Source organism: Echinops telfairi, unplaced genomic scaffold (assembly GCF_000313985.2).
Source record: "Echinops telfairi isolate 266 unplaced genomic scaffold, ASM31398v2 ScPeMD7_3509;HRSCAF=4178, whole genome shotgun sequence".
Classification (NCBI taxonomy): Eukaryota; Metazoa; Chordata; class Mammalia; order Afrosoricida; family Tenrecidae; genus Echinops; species Echinops telfairi.
Window position 1 is genome coordinate 11511832 of NW_022107407.1, and position 11206 is coordinate 11523037.

Below are 11206 nucleotides of genomic sequence, written 5' to 3' on the forward strand. Positions count from 1 at the left end.
ACATTGTATTGGGCTTCCTGGGTGCTGTCAGTGAATGCTGGGGAGGAGAAATAAAAGAGATAGAATTCTTCCTTTTAGGAAATGAATAGTCTAATCCTACAAGGGTGGGTGTCACCTGCCCTCTCTCTAGTTTCCTGGGTTTGGGCGTAGAGAGCTGGAGCAGCTTGAAGTTCTTGGAGGCAGGGTTCAGGGTGGAGTGAGCACGGGCTTTGAAAAGAGATCGAGGTAGGTGTAAATCTCAGGGAGCCCTATGCTAGTGTGGGGCCTTTCAAAGTTTCTTAACCTATTTGGGCCTCCGTTTTGTCATGTGTCAAAGGGGAACAATAGCACTGAATTCATTAGGCAAAATTACCTTCTATAGAAAGTTCGAGGCTCTGTCATTTTATTTCTAGTTCACAGAGGTTGTACTCCAAGTGATCCCTATCAGGAAATGGTCTCCTTTTATTTAGTACCTTAGGGACAATGACGTCTATCTAATGTCTCTACCATCCCCTAGAACTTTAGAGCTGTCTGCCTGCAGATAGAGGAAAGAAAAAAGAAGGAATGGGCACATCTCACCCACTTCTTAAAACTCCCATCTAGAAGTTACACATATCATCTCTGTTCATGTTCCACTATGAAGAATTATTCATATAGGCAAACTTGGAATGAGGGGAACAGGGCAATGTACCCCTGAGAGGGGGGAATCTTCCAGTATCAACTCTATCTAAAGAAAAGAGAGTATAGATCCTATCTCTTTAAGTTGAGTTGCTATAGTGATTCTAAGCACTAATAATGTGTGTCATAAAGTAGCCCAGGATAAATGGTAATTGTTATTATTATTTTTAAATTATAATTATACCTTCATCATTTGCCAAATATTTAATTAAATTATGTAGAATAATCCTTCTGGACCTAATTTTCCTTGCATATAAAAACGAAGAGAACAGGGGGAGGGGGCGGGAGGGGGAAAACGAGCAAACGATATTGAGGGCTAAAGCAGAGGGCAAATGTTTTGAGATTGATGAGGACAACAGGTGTGCATAGGTGCTTGACTCAATGGATGTATGTATGGACTGTGATAAGAAATGTACGAGCCCTCAATAAAATAATTAAAAAAAAAAAAAGAATAATGAGGGTAACAAATGTACAAATGAGCTTTATACAATTGATGTATGTATGGATTGTGATGAGTTGTATGGCCCCCAATTAAAAAAAAATAACAAAAAAAAATGAAGAGAATAGTATCTATTATAGAGGACTCTTTAAAGATTCAATGATATAATATTTAGAAACTACCTACCATAAAGGAAAAAAAAAACCCATAAAACAAATTCGCTGCCATCAAGTTAATTGTGACTCAACTTTATATGGGGTTTCCACAACTTTAAGTCTTTATAGGTGCAAATTGTCTCATGTTTCTTGCATGCAGGGGCTGGTGAGTTTGAACCAACCTTGTAGTTAGGAGCCCAAAGCCTAACCTAATGCATCATTAATAAAATACTCAACAAATCCTCCTTTTCTTATGGCTAAGGTTACAGCAATGGAAAATCAGAAATGTCTGCATTTTTATTTCTGTTGTCTCTATTTGTCTCAAAGCAGAGAATACCAGAAAGAGGTTTACTTGTGTTTTATTGACTATGCAAGAGTATTTAATGATGTAGCCTATAACAAACAATGAATAACCTTATGAAGAATTCGAATTCCACAACACTTTATTGTACTTAGTGGAACGCAGACATGGTAGTTTTGGGAACAGAACAAGGGGCTACTGCATAATTTAAAATCATGAAAGGTGTGTATCAGAGTTGTATCTTCTCACAATACATATTCAATCTGTATGCTGAGCAGAAAAATCGGAGAAGCTGGATTCTATGAAGACGACTTTGGCATCAGAATTGAAGGAAGCCTTATTAACAACTGGAAATATGCAACCTTGCTTGTTGAAAGTGAGGAGGACTTGAATCACTTGATGAGGAAGATCAAAGATTGAAGCCTTCAGTATGGATTACAACTCAATATCAAGAAGACTCAAATCCTCACAACGGGGGCAATAAGTAACGTAATGATCAATGAAAAAAAGATTGAGGTTGCCAAGGATTTTGTCTTACTTGGATGCATGATCAATGCTCATGGAAGCAGCAGTCAAGAGATCAAAAGATGTCTTGCGTTAGGTACATCTGCTACACAAGAACTCTTTAAAGTATTGAAAAGAAAGGCTGTTACTTTAGGGTCAAGTATGCCTGACCCAAACCATGGTATTCTCCATTGCACCCTATGCATGTGAAAGTTGGGCATTAACTAAGGAAACCAAAAGAAGAATGGATGCATTTGACTTGTGGTGCTGGTGAAGAATGTGAAAGGTGCCACGGACTACCAAATAGACAAATAAATTTGTCTTTGAAGAAGTACAGATTGGTCCTTAGAGGGAAGGATGACAAGACTTCATTTTGCATCCTTTGGACACGTCAGAAGAGACCAGTCCATGGAGAAGGACGTCATGCTTGGAAAAGCGGCAGGGTAGGAGAAAGAGGAAGGCCCTCAAGGAGATGGGCTGACATAGTGGCTGCAACAAGGTGGTCACGCAAAGGAACAATTGTGAGGATGGGCAGATATGCATACGATTGCTAGGGGTCAGAACAGACCTGATGGCACCTAACAACAACAGCAATTTGTTATATAAATGAAGAACATAAGTATTCACTGCCATCAAGTCAATTTCAGCTCATGCAACCAGATAGGACAGAGTAGAACTGCCCCTGTGAGTTTTGTTATTTGCAAACTACCATTCATAAAGCAGAACTAGAAAGTCAAACTCACTCCCATCGAGCTAATTCTCACTCAATCCCATAGAGGGTTTCCAAGATTGTCTTTTTTCCCACAACATGTTTTCAATGAACTTTCTTTTGTGACTGAAGACTCTAAATCTAATTCAGTTTTACATTTTCTCCCTTTTTAAGCCCTCATACCAATATTTATCTCTGAAGGTGAGAAATTTGGAGGATATGTGTGTGTGTATGTTTCCATGAAGGAATTTTAAAAAATCATTTTATTGGGGGCTTATACAACTCTTATCACACTCCATACATACATCAATTTTATAAAGCATATTTGCACATTCGTTACCCTCTCATTCTCAAAACAGTTGCTCTCCGCATAAGCCACTGGCATCAGCTCCTCATTTTCCCCTTCCCTTCCTGCTGCCCCCTCTCTCATGAACACTTGATAATTTATAAATTATGATTATTTTGTCATATCTTACATTGTCTGACGTCTCCCTTCACCCACTTTTCTGTTGTCCATCCCCCAGGGAGGTGGTTATATGTAGATCCTTGTAATCGGTTCCCCCTTTCTACCCCACATTCCCTTTATACTCCTGGTATCACCATTCTTATCACTGGTCCTGAAGGGATCATCTGTCCCGGATTTCCTGTGTTTCCAGTTCCTATCTGTACCAGTGTACTTCCTCTGGTCTAGCTGGATTTGTAAGGTAGAATTGGGATCATGATAGTGGGTGGGGAGAAAGCATTTAAGAACTAGAGGAAAGTTTTATGTTTCATTGTTGCTACACTGTATCCTGACTGGCTCATCTCCTCCCCGCCACCCTTCCGTAAGGGGATGTCCAGTTGCACATAGATTGGCTTTGGGACCTCACCCTGCACTCCCCCTTATTCACAATGATATTATTTTTTGTTCTTTGATGCCTGATAACTGATCCTTTTGGCACCTCATGATCACATAGGCTGGTGTGCTTCTTCTATGTGGGCTTTGTAGTTTCTGAGCTAGATGGCCACTTGTTTACCTTCAAGTCTTTGAGACCCTAGATGCTATATCTTTTGATAGCTGGGCACCATCAACTTTCTTCACCACATTTGCTTGTACACTCACTTTGTCTTCAGCGATCATGCCAGGAAGGTGAGCATCATGGAATGCCAGTTTAATAGAACAAAGTATTCCAGCATTGAGGGAGTACTTGAGTGGAGGCCCAATGTCCATTTGCTGCCTTAATACTAAAACTATAAATATATGCACATAAATCTATTTCCCCATCCTCATATATAAATATATTTACATATGTACATGCCTTTATTTCAACTTCTATAAATGCCCTTTGCCTCCTCGTTCTTTCTTCTATTTCCCTTTACTTTCCTCTTGTCCCACTAAATCATGCTCAGCCACCATGAAGGAATTTTTGTTCTATTTCATTTTGTTTAGTGTTTTCTTTTTTAGATTTTTCTGTCTCTGTGTATTTATTTCCTGTGACACCCCCACCCACCATGCCCACCCAACCTCTCCCCTCTCCCTCTTCTCACTCCAATTGCTGGCCTCTTCACAGTCATCAAGGTCCCTTCTATTGTGTATAAACCACATTTCTTCTCTTTTATTTTTCTTTAAATAAGGGTGATATTAAATATTTATATTTCTAAGATTGACTGAATTTACCAAGCATATTATTCTCTAGTTTTGACCATGTCTTACAGTGTTTGAAAGAGTTATCATTGTTTTTTATTAATGGATGCAATTCCATAGTATGAAGGCCCCAAAGTATTTTTATCCATTCTTCTATTGTTAGGGTTGTTGGTTGCTTCCATGTTTTTTGCTGTTGCAGAAATTGCTGCAATAAACATAGGTGTGCATATGTCTGTGTTATATTCTTCATTTCTTTAGGATATAAGTTCTGCACATTTTTATGAGAGTAGAATGCTTCATCTTTCTCCTGCGAAGCAGCTGATGGTTTTGAATCACCCACCTATAGTTAGCAGCCCAATGTGAAACACAACACACTACAAGGGATCCTTAAATCAAAATAAATTCAGAACTCAAATTCACTGCCATCAAGTCGATGCTGAATCACAGTGACCCTATAGGACAGGGTAGAAATTGCCCCTGTGAGTCTGAGACTGTAACTGTTTGGGAGTAGAAAGCCCCATCTTTCTCCCAGGGTGCAGCTGGTGATTCCAAAGTGTAGACTGTGTGGGTCAAGGAGTAATAAGTAACCACTACACTGCCAGCACCCCCTTAAATAAAGGGAACTTGGTCTGAAATCTTATCTTCATCTCCTCTGTTACCTATGTGGTCTACCTCATTGACTTGTCTTTGCCTTCGTTTTCAAATCTCAATGTGGGCAAATGAATAGAAAACCGGTATTAGGAGGCAGTATTTGTCTTTCTGTTAGCATGTCAGAGAATATAGAATAATAGTACTTTAATCATTTGAGTCCGTTGGCATTCAGGTTCTAGCTAGATTCTCTGTGTTAAAAAATAGGATATAAATGGCTGATGTTATTGAAACATACAATTTGTAGATGAAGTTAATTTTGAATGCACAGAGCTGAACACAACTGAAAGGAGAGACAGGCTTTGCCTCCTTAAATATGAGCTAGTCCCTAATGGGGATGCGTTTCTTCTTCCCCCATTTTCTCATGCCACTGAATCCTTAATAATCTATATGGAGGAGTTGATGAGAATGCTAATAAGGGCTAATGTGGAAAATATGCACACCGCATCAATCTTTGTCCTCTCCTGAAAGGCCAGCCTGATGTACATATGTAGCTGGTATTGACTAATATACGTGCTCTTGCTCCATTGCAGCATTCGACTTTGTAAGTCAAGCTGGAAAAGTTCTTATCATTTGAAGCTTAGCTAAATAGAACACTCTAAAGTATATTAACAGGAAATGATTGGACAAGGACAAAAAATATTGGGAGGCATCATGGTGAGAGTAAGAATGCTGAAATCAGAATTAAGGTACCTGGGTTCAGGGGCAGCTGTACCTCTCACTGCTATGTGATGGTGCACGCGGCATGTGTAGATTCATAGAATCTCAGGTCTAGATGGTATCATTGAAGAGTTGAGCTTATCGAGGTATAGTTTACACATAGCAACATTCACCCTTTTAAGCATACAGTTCTATGGGTTTTGATAAATGCATATAGTTGTGCAATTACCACCACAATCAAGATATAGAACTTTTCCACCAACATCTCACCTGATCCCCTTATATCTCTAGAGACAATAATCAGTGATCTTTTTTGTGTCCCCATAGTTTTCCCTTTTCTAGGATTTATATACAGCAAAACATGATAAAACCAGTGCTTACAGTCTGTGTTCAGAGAAGGAAAACCTGTCAGAGAAGGAAAACTCAAGTATTTTCCTCTAGAAGGAAATAGAAAATTGGTAACTAATAAGAGTGCACCTTATCAAAGTTAGAAAATATTCATGACCTGGAAAAATAAGGCAGCCCTGTCCAGTTTCAACTCTTACAGTTATCACTGTTTAAATGGGAGCATATCATATGAGAGGGTCTCACAAAATTTGTGTGTGGAAACATTTTGCATATGTTCTCTATGTCTGGCTTAGTTCACTTACTGTTCTATTTTTGTGGTGTGTATGAACACTATTTTTAATTGTTGAGTAGGATTCTCTTATATGAATGTATCAGTGTTTTTTGTTTTTCTTTTTTCTATTCTTTACTTTATGTACACTTGAGTTGTTTTCAGATTTTGCTTGGACAGGGGCTTAAAGTCATCCAATCCATACAATACTTGATTATTGAATTCCTGCTATAATATCCAGATGAAATGATGGTACTACCTATTTCAGGGGATTGATGTACCTGTACTATAGGTTAATATACATAAAGCACATGGAATTGTACCCTACACAGTGTAGGTGCAAAGTATGCATGCTAACTACTGCAGTATAGGATAGTGTTGAAAGACACAAACCATACCATCAGCCTTATCTGCCCCTACCTCTTATTGGTTGTAAAGCATTGGAAGGCAACCTAATGCTTAGACAATGTACTCAACCACTCTGTGCTTTAGCTTATTTGTTTACAAAATGAGGACGATGATAATGCCTGCCCTAGATACAGTTAGAAAAAAAATTGATGCATTTGAATTAACATACTAGTGAAGAATTTTCAAAGTACCATTAACTATCAAAAGAACAAACCAATCTGTCTTGGAAGCAATAAACCCAGAATATTCCTGACAAGCAAGGATGGTGAGACTTTGTATCTGTGCTTTGGCCATGTTTTCAAGACAGAACAGCCCCTGTAGAGGACATTATGCTTGGTAAAGTAGAGAGGGGCAGTGATGAAAAGGAAGATCTTAGACAAAATGGATTAATTTAGTGGCTACAATAAGTTGAAACATATGAACAATTATGAGGATGGTGCCGAACCAGGCAATGTTTCACTCTGTTGTACATAGGGTTGCTCTGAGTAAAACTAACTCCACAACACCTAGCAACAATCTGAACAGCATCACCTGAGAAGGTTGATATAAGACTAATTGGACTTTTACATGTAACACATTTAGAGCAATATTTATACATGTATTTAGATATTATATTGTTATCATGTTTTTAACTTTCCAAGCCTTATTTTAAGGGTCCCTACTGGAGCTGGGGACTAAAGCTTTGAGCTACTATCAGATAGGTTGATGACGTTGGCTACTCCGGTAAAGACTTATTGTCTCAGAAACCCTAAGGAGAGTTGCTACTAGTTTGGATTAACTTGATGGAAAATAATATTGTTAAGTCAGAATTTGCTCTAATGAAAAAGAGGGATTATCATCAAGGGTTCATGCAGGTGGGGGTAATGGGGAGGGAGGGGAAAAAATGAGCTGATACCAAGGGCTCAAGTAGAAAGCAAATGTTTTGAGAATGATGAGGGCAACAAATGTACAAATGTGCTTGACACAATGGATGTATATATGGATTGTGATAAGAGTTGTACGAGCCCCCAGTAAAATGATTTTTAAAAATTTGGGATTATCAGTAAATATTTTAAAGGGAAATTTCTGCATAATTTTATGCTATTGTACCTAGGACATAATAAAAACTTGTCAAAATTTAGCTCTTCTTACTATTATTTTGCTTAAGGAAACCATGTGGGATCTCACTGGTCAGTACTGGAGTACTGGATGCAAATATTGAGAGTAATTTATGATGACCGTGATTTAATATTATGAGAGGCTGAAGTTGCCTTAGTCAGCAATGGTGGACAGGAGACTGGTAGACAGGAGTTTTGTGGGTTTGCTTTGAAGGACGTAGAGAAGGCAGAGGCTTGATAAATGACTACTGCTGCTAGTGACTGTTGACGGTTGAAATACCTGGTGAAGATGGCAATAGAAATACCATATGATCCAGAAATAAGAGCCTGATCAAAAGCAAATGTATGCGCTAACATGTTCATTGCAGCACAGTTCACAATAGCAAGAAATTAGAACAGCTCAAGTCCCCATCAGTAGAAGAATGGATAAAAACAAGTTTGATACATGCACACTGTGCATCCCAACAAAACATTGGTGAAACCATGAAACACCTCATGATATGGCAGGAGCAGGAAACCATCATGCAGAGTGAAATCGAGTCAAATACAGAAGGACAAGTACCGTATGAGTCCATTTCTTTAGGAATAAGCACAAGGATGGGAGCAAGCTCAGGTTTTCTGGCCATCCAGTCTAATGACCAGGGTGGCCAGGTAGCTCAGAAGAGAGCCTGACTGGGGCCCATGAACCAGGCACCATCCTTTCTACGTGTGTATCATTTTGAGGTCACTTTGGCAGAAGGGTCCTCACTTCAGCTGGGATCAGATTATCCAGAGAAGGGGAGGGAAGGATCAGCCCTTAGTGGCTGCCATGCAAAGGTATGATGAGGTGCCTTTGGACTGGCAGACATTACTAACAGAGGGATGAGGGATACTGATGGGAAAGTTAAGTCTGGAGAGGGAAAAGGGTGTACAAACATTTGGGAGAAGAAACGTACATGTATGTTGGTGGAAAAAGGGGGAAGACCAACTTCTTAGTGGATTAAAAATGACTAACCATATCTTTGAGGGCCCTAAGACACAAGTATTATGCACCTAATAATGTACATTGGTCTGTATACTCCCTGGAGACCCAGGGCAGGTGCCACAGAACACTGGGACATTGAGTCTTGGATTTCCAAGGTGCACAACATGCTCTAAGGTCATACCAGAGGGAAAAAACCCCTAGGTGAACTAGACTCTAGCTCAAATGCACCTGTAACCTGAGGAATTGGGACTGAAACTACATGTGAAGAAAGCAAAAGACAGCTATACTAAGAATATTGAACTGTTGGTAGGCGGTCTAACATTTACTTACTACTTCAATTCCCTACTTGCTATATTAAGATATGTATTATTCTGGAAGACGTGTGTCTGACATCGTCAGTGTGTGTTATCGTAAGGGTTTGTTTTTTTTAGTATTGTAAGTTTTGCCTGAACACCAACTTTGCATTTTTGTGCAAATAGAGTTCAGTCATGTAAGGATTCATTCTGTACAAGTGAATAATCCAGTTATTGTGATGTGTAGTTAGCCTACACTTGTTTAATCTCCCTCTCTCCATACTGTTTTAAAATTAGTACTGTGGGCTAATTAATGACACCATAAACAGAAAATCTTCATGCTCCATGGAGATTGTTAAGATCCACTACCATAAATTAGTAAAGATGTCTATAAGGTGAACCACAGGCAGATAAAACATATGTTAAGGAATGAATTTGGGGCTCATAGCTCCAATCTAAGAACAATTAGCTTTTATGACATGGTCCTGCTTGATATTTACCCTCATGAAGGAAACACAGAATATATGAGTGTGATAGCAAAGTGTAGTGTAGCAATTAGATGGTGCCCAGCTATCAGACTAGTGTTTGAGGTCTTAAAGGCTTGCTTCCAAATAAACAGCTCTCTAAGCAAGATGTCAATTAAACCCACATGGAAGAAGCACATAAGCCTCTGTGAGCCAAAGATTGTATATTACATAATCCAAATCCAAAGGAGAGAATATTGTCAAACCTTAAATTGTGAGATTCTGGTGTGCAGAAGGCTATGAATGACAGTGGAAGCCCCAAATACAGATGCAGAACCTAAACAGGAAATAAGCTTTTGGTGATGTCCCTATAACCATAATGAAGGGATAGGAATAACCAGGTTATCAGACAGAGGACTGGAGAGATGACTACAGTAGATTAAAGTGTAAAATCTGAGATGACTGGTTAAAACCTTGGCACTTGATCTCCCTTCTGATATGCTTTAGGTTTGATTAGGTTTTTAATTTTTTCTGTGTTTTTTTTTTTTTTCATATTGGGGTTTTTCTCCATTGTGTTTTGTCACTGTTGGTCTATGCTATGTGTTTTTCTATGGTTTTTTGGTATATGGAACCCAGGATAGGGGAATCTACAGAAACAACACCTAGAATAAGGGTCTCTGGGGGGTACAGTATGGGAGGTGTGGAGTAAGGCGGAGCTGATATCAAAGAGTTCAAGAAGAAGAAAATGTTTTGATACTGATTTTGGTAGCAGTTGTGCAACACTGCTTGATATGATTGAACTATGGAATGGTATGATGTCTGGATTAGCTCCTAATAAAATGGTTTGGGAATAAAATAAATAAATTGCAGTTGAAGCTTTCAAATCTGCTTCAACTCATGTACAATAAAACCAATTTATTGTAGGTCCTGTGCCATCTTCAAGGTTATTGGTACATTTGAGCTAATTGTTGCTGTCACTGTATATTTTATATATATTTAAAATCATTTTATTGGGAGCTCATACAACTCTTACCACAATCCATACATATACCCATTGTGTCAAGCACATTTGCACATCTGCTTCCATCATCATTCTCAAAACATTTTATTTCTACTTGAGCCTTTGGTATCAGCTCCTCAATTTTCCCCTCCCTCCTTCCCCCCATCCATGAATCCTTGATAATTTATAAATTATTATTATTTTGTCATGTCTTACACTGTCCGATGTCTCCCTCCACCCACTTTTCTGTTGTCCGTCCCCCAGGGAGGGTGTTACAGGTAGATCATTGTAATCATTCCCCCTTTCTACCCCACCTTCCCTCCACCCTCCCAGTATTGCCATTCTCACCACTGGTCCTGAGGGGTTCATCTGTCCTGGATTCCCTTGTTACAGGTTCCTATCTGTACCAGTGTACATCTTCTGGTCTAACCGGATTTGTAAGGTAGAATTGGGATCATGAGAGTGTGGCGGGGAGAGCATTTAAGAACTAGAGGAAAGTTGTCTGTTTCATCGTTGCTACCCTGCACCTTGACTGACTCATCTCTCCGGCAACCCTTCTGTAAAGGGATTCCAGATGCCTACTGATGGGCTTTGGGTCCCCACTCCACACTCCCCACCTCATTCACAATGATATGATTTTTTTGTTCTTTGATGCCTGATACCTGAT